An 11,496-nucleotide genomic window follows, 5' to 3' on the forward strand; every position below is an offset into this window, starting at 1 on the left:
ACATCTTTGAAAGCAACAACATTACCTACTGCAAAAATGCTCAGCTGCACGGCAGGACCGATGGACTCTCTGTAGTTTGTGGTCATTTTTGTGATGCTAGGCCTGATGATTGACAGCAGGTTGTCAAACTGTCCCAGACTCATCCTAAAATAAACCTTGAACCGACCATCATTAAGGCGAAGCCCCTGGACCAAGTGGTGGTACTCCGCGCAGTGTCTCCTCTTTCTGAGGGTCTTGAGATCCACATGGATCTCCATCAGAGCAAGCACCCCCAGCTTGTCCAATTTTTTAAAGTTTCTGCTAATATGACAGTCTACTTCACAGCAATCCAAAGATTCTAGAGCGCTCGCGCTATAATCCAGATTAGACTAACAGGAAGGCTGATTCTGTGGTTGCCTAGCAACATAAAAAAAAAAAAACACAGCACACTGCTCTTTTCTAAATTAAAAAAAGTCAACCAAAAAAAGGCAGTGCAGCGCGCCTCATGCTTCCAAACCTGAAAAACTTGTTCTGTCTGATAGGGGCCTAATGCAACAGTAATACTTAACAAAAAACATCAGATATAATACACTGATAGGAAACATTTTAGGAGAATGTACACTTTTGATATTGTTGACAATACACATACTGTATACTTTACTTGGTAGGGTTTTTAATGTAGTGGTTTAGTAATTACCATGATTTTCATTTTTACAGAAAACTAAGCACAATAATTACTTACTAAAAGGACAAATTATTAATTTGCTGCAGTCTATGTAAAATATTTAATTGAATTATTTAATAAATTGCTTTGAATGAATGATTCAATGACTTGACTCACTTTTCATTACAGACTTCTGAGTTTATATCCAATAACTTTTATCTCTGTACTTCTGTGAATGGGGGTTCCCAGTATCAGGATTAAGAAACCACTAATCTAAACGCCACTTGGGATCTTAGTAAACCTCAAGGTTTGCTTTATTTATGCAATATGTTTCACAGTGATAGCACACAAAAGGCTTTTCTCCAGTGTGTTATTACTTGATTCCTTACAATAAAAATCATTCCACACTGATTATAAAACAGTTCTCTCAAACATGAATTTTCATGTGGTACTCAAGGGTTACCTTATATCTGAAAGTCTTTTCACATAGATGACATGTAAAAGACTTCTCTCCAGTGTGAGTGCTCATGTGTTTTTTAAGGTTTCCTTTCAGAGTGAAACTTATTTCACACAGTTGGCAGGTGAAAAGGCTCTGTCCAGTGTGAATTTTCATGTGGTTTCCAAGATTTCCATGTTGACTGAAACTCTTTCCACATTGAGGACACGTGTAAGGCTTCTCTCCAGTGTGAACTTTCATGTGTTTTACAAGATTTCCATGTTGACTGAAGCTCTTTCCACACTGAGGACATGTGTAAGGCTTCTCTCCAGTGTGAGTTCTCATATGCCTGTTAAGGCTTCCTGTATGACGGAATCTTTGTCCACACTGTTGGCACATAAAAGGGCTCTCTCCAGTGTGAATTCTCATGTGTTTCTTAAGATTTCCTTTTCCAGTGAAACCTTTTCCACACTGATGGCAGGTATACGGCTTCTCTCCAGTGTGAATTCTAATGTGCTCTTCAAAGTGTCCTTTTTGACTGAAACCCTTTCCACACTGAGTGCACATGTAAGGTTTCTCTCCAGTGTGAACTCTCATGTGCCTATTAAGGCTTTCTTTTCGAGTGAATCTGCTTCCACACTGTTTGCAGATAAATGGGCTCTCTCCAGTGTGAATTATCATGTGCTCTTTAAAGTGTCCTTTTTGATTGAATCTCTTTCCACACTGTTGGCAGATGAACTGACTTCTAGTTCCTTCCTTTTGAGTTCCTTTTAGTGAGGAAGTCTTTTCAGGCTGTGAGGAACTTAAAGATTTTTCTCCAGTTATGAAATTATGATGATGGTTATATTGATCTTTCTCTTCCATTTCTTTAAGTACCTCAACCTCCTCTTTCAGTGCCATCAGATCTAAAAAAAAAAAAAAAAAAAAAAAGACAATCTTAACCCCACTTTAATGGCACAAAGCAACAGACATCAAAACATTTGACATGTAAAGCATCAAAACCAACATGATCCTATACCCACTATGCTGAAAGAGGTGTTTCATGTCTGAGAAGGCTTCTCAATATTGCTAATTCTTCACTTGTGAAAAACTGTCAAGCTGGCAGCTAATTACTTTATTAAAAAGAATCAGAAGAAGAAAAACCCAGGGGATCTGATGACAGAATAAACTTAGCCACTATGTTATGACTGTTGTAAGAAGTTATTTGACCAACTAGCAGTTAACCAACAGGAAAATCTGTCTAACTTTTCCAATTCAAGTAATAATAATAATAAAAGGTTTTAAGACTAGTCTAAGCAGTTTATGCAAACAGCCTCTGGTTAATTATAAGGGGCTTTCACACTGAAGGAACATTTTCATAGTTCCTAGAATTATTGGCTGAAGTACCCGGATTTTGCCGGGTTCGCACCGCAGGAACTAGGAACAATTAGCTCCTACTTCAGAGTAGGGTCTAAACCAGCTCTATAGGAACTATTGACAGAGTGTTTTATTTATCCTATAGAAAACAATTGTAGAATTAGTTTGCTTACTATAAAAGCTAGAAGTGTTTTGAGGCCTCTTGGCCTACGTGACTGTAAGGGTCAGATGTGTCTGAGAAGTTAGCTTGGCCACTAAGCATATTTTGCTGGTAGTTTTCCACCAGACAACAGGAGGATGTGAAATGAATAAGATCATTATTAAGAGTGTCACATGAAGGCTTCTTGCCTCCGGGGAGTGTTGATTGTTTTTGATACAATGTTTCATTTTGCCTATGAGAAAGTGTTGACCATCAATTGGCAGAATTCCACCACGAGAGATAAAGTCAAAAGATGTAGACTAGTTGGCAGTCGGCCACCCTTACAGAGAGAATTATCTCTTGCATAAGCAACACCTGAAATGTAACTGGTCAAGTGACTGTGGTAAAAATGTTGGGGAGTACTTGGGAGTACTCCTTACATCTTTTATCTCGACTTTTTTCTCGAAATTTAACGAGTTTTTTCTCGTAATTTAATGAGTTTATTCTCAACATTTTATTTCGACTTTTTTCTCGAAATTTAACAAGTTATTTCTCCAAATTTAACAACTTTAATCTCGAAATGGTTTTATTTTTTTATTATTGCTTGGCCCTAATCCTCTTCCGTACATTTTTGATCATTTTCACCACTAGACATTTTAATAAGAATTTTTGAGAAGCTTTGATAACATAACCAACCTGTTTGTGTCTCAGTATCTTCTTGTTTCACTCTGAATGTTTCTTCAATCTTCAGGTCTTCACTCTCCTCTTTAATAAACGCCATCTTTATAATAGTGTCACGTGGATATCAGTCACTTCACCAGGAGTTTTTCTGTGTGTTTGGACAATTTATGTTTAAGATGAGAATAATTAACAGAAAGAAAAATAAATCCAAACAAAATCTCTGGGTGCGTCTCAATCAGCTCCCTAGTTCAGTAGTCAGCGCACTGGTAAGGGAGCCATTTAGTGATAGTTAATGACTTAAATTACCTGATTAGACAAAAAACACTCAAAAAATTAATAACAGAATGCAAATTATACAAACTATTTAAGATTTACATTTGGTATTTATTGATTTGAAGATTATTTTTTACAACACTTTAATAAAAAAAAAACATTGGGTTGCACTTTATTTTACAGTACATGCACTTACCTAAGAAAGTACTTGTAATATTAGGTAACAAAGAGGGTTAAGTTAAGGTTATAGGATTTGGGCTAATTTCTAATTTCAGGGTTAGTATAGTTATTTCTCAGCTATTGTAATTATGATAAAAAAAAATACATAATGTTCATCGCGAACAGAGTGCTGTAAAGTAAATTTGCTGATGTTTGTAAAGTTATCATTACACATGTTTGTGTTTATTATTCTAGTTGCATTTACACTGTTTTAGCCAGCAGGTGTCGTCAGCGTGAGGTGATTCGAGCGCTCAGAATCACTGAATCATTTCGAGAATCATTTGATTCAACTGCCTCGGAGTTTCTCTTCTCCAACATCACTTGCCAGAGAACTCGTGTTTATGATAAACTGATTCACGATAGGGAGCGAAAAGAGACGCATCTTTTCTGATACTCATGTGTGCATGCTATTTATTATTCACAAAAATAATGATAATGTAGGTTATATAAAGTATTACAATGTTAAATTCAATAATAATTAAGTTATCTTCTGTCGCATGTAAACCTATAAAAATGCTTGAACGTTTTGTATGGATTTAAACACCGTAAAATGCTTAAAAACACATACCTTTCTTCAGTCGAATCACAACAGACGCAAAAGTGTGGCGCAGCCTTATGACGTCACATCATAAGACCAAAATAAAAGTCCTGTTCACACTCTGCTTTGTACTTTCATTAAGTATTTAAATACATAATAAATATTAACTACTATAAGAGTATGTGCTTTTTGTTTAAAGGAAAACTACGTTTGAGTACAAAATCCATTTATACAGATAAATTAGATTAAAATGCAATAATGTCAAATGTGATTTATGAATTTAAAAAGTGTTTAATGAGTGTATGAATTAATAAAGCTGAATTCAACAGCATCAGTACTACAAGCATTAGTATGGTCTCATTTCAAAACATACACTTTGCAGTTTGTTGTCATTAAGTCAGAATTAATTACTGTCCTAATGAAAAAAATAGTTATAGAGAGCTTAAATATTTTGCAAAATTATTAGAAAAGTATTTTTTATGATCATACAATTTAAATCGGCTTGGTTTCAGTCTAGAAATGAACTGCAGCTAAAGCCACCTGACCATGTTCTATTTCAAATCTGATGATAACTCAAACTCTGAGATTTATTAAATATTTTTATTAAACTATGTCATGTGATATATATATATATATATATATATATATATATATATATATATATATATATATTATGACTACTCCATACACACATTTGTGGACAAAACTGTAACATCACATCATTGCTCTCTCTATTCTAATCACAAATGCAAAAAATCACCATAAGTAACTTTTAGCTTTGACATTTACGCTGTGAAAGTACTGCAGGGTTGCTAATTTCATTAAATGCATGCTATTGGACAAATTACTTTTCAGTCATTACCTTCAGCAAGTATGAAAACAAAGCCAAAACTGGGACTTTTTAGGCAATTTAGAAATCCTGGCCAGGACATGTCTGGGAAAAATGGGACGTATAGTCACCCTATCTTAGTTCACACAAAATGAAAAAAAATTTCATAATTTAATTGACCTTTATGTTGTTTCTTCATTCTTCACAAGTGACTGTGTACAAAAATTGGCAATTTTTTTTGTTTAGATTTGCTGTTTACTGTATTCTAGGACTGAGCTGTCTCAAGATATCACAGTCCACATTGCAGAATTCCTTACATCTTTAGGACTGAAAATGTCAAGCCCTGTTTCAGAACATGATTTTGATTGTGTCTTGTATCAAATAGAGAATGTGGTCTGTCTTCTTGGAAATTGTGCTGACTGTTCATCATTTGGAAACTTGGCCAACGTTTTGGAGAAGTTACAGGCGGAACATGAGCTTCTCGCATCAACAAGGAAAACAATAATTCATGGTTGAAAAGCTCCAGTTCTTATACAAACTGTTGAGAAGGGACGGCCTGCCTTCAACATCACCATGGAGCAGCTTGAATATCTCCTTGAGCTAAATTGAGACATCCCGTCTGGTGCATGTGAGTTTAAGCACTCAGTTTCAGTCTCTCCTGCACACATTCTCACCTCTCCAGCCTGGTTATGCCTATTATTATTCTTTTGTATTTATATTTACTGATGACTTTCTATTCACACTGTTTTAATCACTTATTTCATTGATCAAACTTCACCTTCTTAGGCTTTGTATATGTAAATGATCTTCTTAAAGAAATGTTGTAATGATCTTTACTTTTCAAAATGAAACAAAACATATTTGCACCTGGTAACACACAAAGTTTATGAGATAAAAACCATGTTTTTATCTCATCATGACTCACAAACACAATCACTGTCTTGGTGTCTATATGAGGATTCATTACACACATTTATTCTGACATGTTATTTCAGTGACAGAAGTTCAGCTGTAGTATTAATGTAATGAAGAGAAAATAAGAGACTCTATAACATCTCACTGTTTCTGATTTCTCATGCAGATCAAAGTATTATGGGTAGAATCTCTCTACAGTCTATTCTGATTCATCAACACAGTTTCATTGATGATCCAATACAAACATAAAACCCAGGATAGAGCGGTTGAGTGAATGTGGTCTGGACTGTGTGGATGAGGCTCATTGTGTCTCCAGAGACGCTGTAGAAGGACAGAGTTCCTGCACTGTGATCCACATAAACTCCTATTCTACTGCTGATGGACAATATAGGTAGTTCAGTCACTATGTTATTGTGATAAAATGAGTATCTGGAGGGAAAGCAGTACAAACTCCAGGACTGATTATTGCGTCCAAACACACACTTTTTACCCGATCCCTTCCTGCTGATGCTCTTATATGACACTGATATAAACACGTATTCACCACTCCACTCAATCTCCCAGTAACAGCGTCCACACACACTCTCTCTACACAACACTTGAAAGAAATAATCAAATCTGTCTGGATGATCAGGATACGGCTGATCTGTGTCAGTGTAAGTAATCACTCTGTTCCTCTCAGACAGACGGAGGTATTTATTTTTGAAATGAGTGCATGCGTAAGAACAACCCCCCTCCTTCAAAGGAACGCCTCCCAAAACTTGTAAACACTCGTATTGGAACACGAGTGTTTACCACCGCCATTCGCTGTGTCGTGTTTTTTGGATTCATTATGTCGGACTCACCGCAGGTAACTCATAATCTGCAGTTGTTACTCCTGTCTCCTGACAAAAACACTGCATGCAGTGCTCGTCTCTCACAATGAACGTCATGGCAGTGATTGACAAGCCAGAGGGCCAATCGTTTGTGTGATGATCACACCAACGATTGGCTGATGTTTTTAAGACCCTACCTCGTGCACAGATGATGTATATTAGTATTATTCCTTTCAGTGCACCTAATAAATAGTCTTTTATCAGTTAGTAAAGACAGTTTCAAGTAATATTGCAACAATGTATAAAACAAAACATCCTCTTTAGCACCTTTAACATGAACTAAGAATAAACAATACTTCTACAGCATTTATTAATCTTCATGAATGTTACTAATACATTATTAAAATCAAAAGTTGTATTTATTAACATTAGTTAATGCACTATGAGCTAACATGAAGAAACAATGAGTGACTATTTTTATTAATTAATTTTAACAAAGATTAATAAATAATTTGATAAATGTATTGCTCATCATTCATTAACTAATGTTAACAAATAAATCCTTTTGTAAATGTTACCCAAAACATGTTTTCTTCCACCTTCTACAGGAAGAACATGAACACACTCATTGAGTTTTTCTGCTTGTTTTCTTAGTGACTTACATGGTAGGAAGTCGTTCCTGGTCCTGGGAACAATGTTGGTGAAAGTGACTGTGGAAATCAACAGACATGAACAATGTGATTATCATATCAAGAGAAAACTATCTCTGCATCCACTCCTAAGACATTTCTAATATGATGTTCTACATCAGGGGTCTCCAACCCTGCTCCTGGAAAGCTAACATCTTGACAGCTTTACCTCTGTCAGAGACCTTCTTGAGCTCCTCTTTGCAGAAATCCTCCAGTTTGTCTTTCAGCTGACATACAGATTCTCTCACGCCTTCAAAAGAGGAGAGAGAACTGAAGGGTTTATCATTTACATCTGTAGATTCAGGAGGAACTGAGAGAGACTGGAAACTCTACAGAAAACAGAAATCAAAACTCATCACTTCCACACTTCACCCAATAACCTGCACTACTATTAGATTTGAGCTGCTTTTGTCATATGGAAGAAAATGAATTACAAATGTATTTGAAACAAAAAAGCTTGTTGAAAAATATACATTGCATTAACTGTGCTTGCATTTTAATGCATTGAACTTTTAGGGCTTGCATTTTTATGTGCTGAAATTCAACATGGTTGTATATTTAAGCTGTGAGTATTTTGATTCAAAACATTTCACGCACATTTTCATTATTAAAAATTCAATAATCCATGTTGCTCTTTTAGACTTGACTTCCAAAATATTCACTGTTTAAAAATACAACCTATAATATTCAACAGGCAATTTTCGGTCCATTTTATTTCTTTTTACAAATTTGCTTCCACATTTCAGCGATTGAAATTTGACAGGAAATTCAACATTGCACATCTGGGAACTGCAGGCCTCACCAGCAAGATCTTCTGTTGTGTGTTACTTCACAAATCTGGAGGACATGATTTAAAGTTTCCTTTGCCTGACATCCACCCCTACATCTGTCTGCCGGGGCCAGGTTCCTTCCTCTCGCCTTTCTTGCTTCGTCAAGAGGACTCCTCCACGTAATTGGATTCCACATGTGCAGACTTGGGAACACTCTTTCTGGGTACTTTAGCCACAGATTGCTATCTGCGTCGATATCCAGATAAGTCAGGTCATTCCCATCTACTGATTGCGAGAGCAGGTTGGCCCAGGATAGTTTTGCTTCAGACGAAGATGTCACAAAGATCGTCCCCAATCCTGCACAGTCTATTTACAGAGTTTAAGGCTCTCATAAATGATGGGAGTTTTTGCAAAGCTTGATCCATTGTAATAGCTACTGTTCAGCAGCTTTGTAATCCTGGACCTTTGCAAAAGCGGAATAGATGTGGATAGGCATGTATGTTCAGCCCCCCAAATTGATATGGGCATGCATGAAGGCCAGCGGAGTATCTTTTGGGAGGTGGAGCCAGGAACAGACAGCTGAACCCAAACCAAATGGACTCCCAGAACCAAAGAGTGTACCAGTTTAGGGACTAGGAAGGTTCTCAGGAGCTCCAACCATTGGAAGGGTTTGAGCGGAGCTGCTGATAGTTCCTGCAGCATAGATTCCAAGATATTGTTGAATAAAGTCATAATTTTTGTGTTGTTTTTGCACACAAAAAGTATTCTTGTCGCTTCATAACATTAAGGTTGAACCACTGTAGTCACGTGGACTATTTTAACAATGTATTTAGTACCTTTCTGGACCTTGAATGATGGTAATTATGTTGCTTTTTATGGGGAATTTAAAAAAAAGACTTGGAATCAAAAATATGGTAATTTGTGTTCCGAAGATGAAAGGTCTTACAGGTTTGGAATTAAATGAGAGTGAGTAAATAATGACAGAAATTTCATTTTGGAGTGATCTAACCCTTCAACTTCAAACAGAACTAGTACGTCTTTCGTGAAGTACATATTGTAGAACATAACGCAGAACGGCCAAAACTGATTAATCATTGATTCAAACCTCTTTAGCAGCTGTCTGGGATGGGTAGAGTGCAGTCTAGACAGTTTAAAGTTGCAGATGTCCTGATCAGTGTGTACATGATGATGAAAAGGAATCATCCCATATTCGATTTCAATTAAGTCATTCAACTGTGATCTCAGAGTTAGTTATATTTATAAAGAGCCTTCAAGTCATCTCCCACCACAGGTGTAATCCACGTTTTGAGAGTCCAGTCACTCTCCCACTCTTTCCTACTGATACAACTTACTGTATATATCCCACTTTGGAATAGCGATAACTTGAATATACAGCTATAAGTTATCACACTAAAACCTGTCAGTCATGAATGATCACACCTACCTGCTGATCACTGATTGGCTAAAAGCACGTGCTCGTCGGCAACATCAACACCAACGCCGGCTGACTCTGCAGTGGGTCTGTGTTTAGTAATGTCAAAATGACTTGAGTTTTGTTTGTTAACCATGTAGACATAAAATTTAGATATTTGAAAAACCACCAAACTGACCCCAATCTAGCCCAAATTTTGTCCACCTGCACAAACCCATTTTTACCCAAACAATCACATTCAAAACCGCCCTTTCTGGCAACACTGGTCTAATAACAGTGACAGTAATACTACCACAAAATCATCATGTGAACAGCTGATATGAATCAAATATTGATGGTGAGCACTTAAAGACCAAGCATGGAAATGTTCAAAAGTTCAAACCACAAATTCTTAGTTTCCTGAAATGAGATTATGATTGAACATGAAGCGTAACATACCCGATTCTCTGTCCTCTGTGCTGCAGCTGATACAGTATCGTGGTTTTTATGTTCATCCATCGTACACAGCACACATATACACTCCTGATCAGTGCGGCAGAAAACCTCAAGGATCTTGTTGTGTTTCTTGCAGATCATCTCCTGCAGTCGTCCAGTGGCTTCAGTCAGATTGTGTCTCTTTCCTTTAAACAAACTCTCATGTTGTTCAAGGTGATTCTGACAGTAAGAGTTCAGACACACCAGACAGGACTTGACGGCTTTATGTTTTCTTCCAGTACAGACGTCACACTGCACATCTCCAGCTCCAGTGTAACAGTCAGCAGGAAGTTTAATCTTCTTCAGTTTCTCCACCATTTCAGCCAGAATGGTGTTTTTAGCCTAAAGCAGGTCTTGGACTGAAGGTCTGTCTGCACTGAGGACAGCTGTAGACTCTCTTCTGATCCTCCTGATCCCAGCAGCCTATAATACAGCTCTTACAGTAAATGTGTCCACAGGGAATGGCCACTGGATCCTTCAGGAGATCCAGACAAACTGAACACAGGAATTCATTCTGATCCACTGAAATTCTGGCTTCTGCCATTTTAAACAAACACACAACAGCTCAACTACACTTCAGTTTCTCTTTCTCTGAACTCAGGTGATTCCTGTTTGTGTATTTAGGTGATGTGTGTAAAAATCTCAAGTCTAAAGGTCACAGATAATAAAATGTCCACTAGATGTCAGTCTCAGACATTTAGAGAATAAGTCACAGAGAAACGAACACCCTTTTCACACATTTACAGTTCCTTCAGTCCCCATCAAGGTTTTTACTACGTGTATCATGAAATATTTAGTCAGTTTAATGAATAGGGACAATTATTGCTGGATGTCTTTTCTTACTAAGATGAATGGACTTGCATGTTTTCACACATTTCACAAGTTTTCCGTTTCTCCTCATGGTGGCTGTCCTTTAGGAAATGTTTAAAGCTGTGTAATACAGCTTTAAATTTATTTGTTCCCCCTATACATTAGAATGTGTCCTGTTTAATTTTATATATTTCTGAGCAAAAAATAATGACTATCACACATTTTTTACCATGATTTACAGAAGACACCTACTAAAATGTTATTCAGTGTAACAATATTTATGTATCAGAAAATCGTATTAGGCTTATTTAAAACAGGAATCATTTGATAACATATTAAAAGACATGTTATATAAGGATCACAGTATTTAATTAATTAATATTTCTAAAAATGTAGGTAATTTTTAATTTTTCAGTGTGAATTATCAGAAATTTGCATTTGATAGCTGAAACAGGAGCAGCTGTAAGATGTCCACTG

At 36.6% G+C, this 11,496-nt stretch overlaps 1 pseudogene; it reads right to left on the bottom strand.

The window, feature by feature from the left end:
• Positions 1 to 756: 756 nt before the first annotated feature.
• Positions 757 to 11,252, bottom strand: LOC125245899 (annotated as a pseudogene).
• Between the last annotated feature and the right edge of the window lie 244 nt (positions 11,253 to 11,496).

The sequence above is a fragment of the Megalobrama amblycephala genome, linkage group LG14, assembly GCF_018812025.1.
Source record: "Megalobrama amblycephala isolate DHTTF-2021 linkage group LG14, ASM1881202v1, whole genome shotgun sequence".
Classification (NCBI taxonomy): Eukaryota; Metazoa; Chordata; class Actinopteri; order Cypriniformes; family Xenocyprididae; genus Megalobrama; species Megalobrama amblycephala.